Source organism: Sinocyclocheilus anshuiensis, unplaced genomic scaffold (assembly GCF_001515605.1).
Source record: "Sinocyclocheilus anshuiensis isolate Anshui unplaced genomic scaffold, SAMN03320099.WGS_v1.1 scaffold1543, whole genome shotgun sequence".
Classification (NCBI taxonomy): domain Eukaryota; kingdom Metazoa; phylum Chordata; class Actinopteri; order Cypriniformes; family Cyprinidae; genus Sinocyclocheilus; species Sinocyclocheilus anshuiensis.
The window spans coordinates 1,246,249-1,247,220 of NW_015551074.1; the positions used below are offsets into that span (position 1 = coordinate 1,246,249).

Sequence of the window (972 nt, forward strand, 5' to 3'; positions counted from 1 at the left end):
TGGGTGGATAGATGGATAGATGGATGGATGGATGGATGGATGGGTGGATGGATGGATGGATGGATGGTTGGGTGGGTGGGTGGGTGGATGGATGGATGGATGGATGGGTGGGTGGTTGGATGGATGGGTGGATAGATGGATAGATGGATGGATGCATGGATGGATGGGTGGATGGATGAGTGGAATTAGTTTTTATTTTTATATTTTACATTTTTATTTAAAAATTTTAATAATTTAGTTTTTTGTAATTTTTTTTTAGTTTTCTTTAATATGTCCATATAGCTTCTATAAATATTTATTTCAGTTTTAGCGTTATTTTAGTACATCAAGTTAAACTAAATGAAAATGAAAAATGTTGCCTTGGCATCTCGCTGAAAAAGAAAGTTAAGTTTTTATATATTTTATTTCAAGTAACACAAATGTTAGTTATGGATTTAGCTTTAGTTAACTGCAGCTCTCACTGCTTTCCTCCAGGTCTGACTCTCCTCACATCAGCGATGACAGACGTGTGACATCGACACCAGAAACCAACCAAGTGGCGGCCGCAGAGGAGAATCCTTCACTCATTTACTCCCATAGAAGTTCTTATTTAGTGGATGTACGACGGAACCAATCCGATGCCTTAAAACGAGCTGCCGCGTCCTCCCGTCTCCGCATAGCAAAGGAGAACGCCGCAGCGCCGGACTGACGCTGCTTCCATCCGCATCTATTCTTTAGTTTGTGTGTGAATCTCAGGATCATCTGGTGCGACACGGCCGGACACGTCAGCGTTCGTTTTAGGCCGGTGTAAAGTGTGTTTCGTGAGTTTGTACTGCACTCTGTCTGTAATAGTGTTAGTTTTCACGTCTCCAGAGGAGGCCGAGTGACAGAACCAGATCCTCCTGTCGGCATGCACATGTAAACACGTTTCGGACCTGACGGCTTTCGATTACTGCCACACACAGACCATCTGCTTCAGTTACAAAGGAAGAG

General features: G+C 43.1%; 1 protein-coding gene across 1 annotated transcript in view; it reads left to right on the forward strand.

The window, feature by feature from the left end:
• The window catches only part of ptpro (protein tyrosine phosphatase receptor type O), a 43,400-nt gene extending 42,843 nt beyond the window's left edge, over positions 1–557 (forward strand). The window contains exon 26 of the mRNA XM_016452161.1: positions 475–557. The gene's annotated coding sequence lies outside the window, so the exon portion shown is untranslated. The remainder of the gene's footprint in view (positions 1–474) is intronic.
• Positions 558–972: the final 415 nt, after the last annotated feature.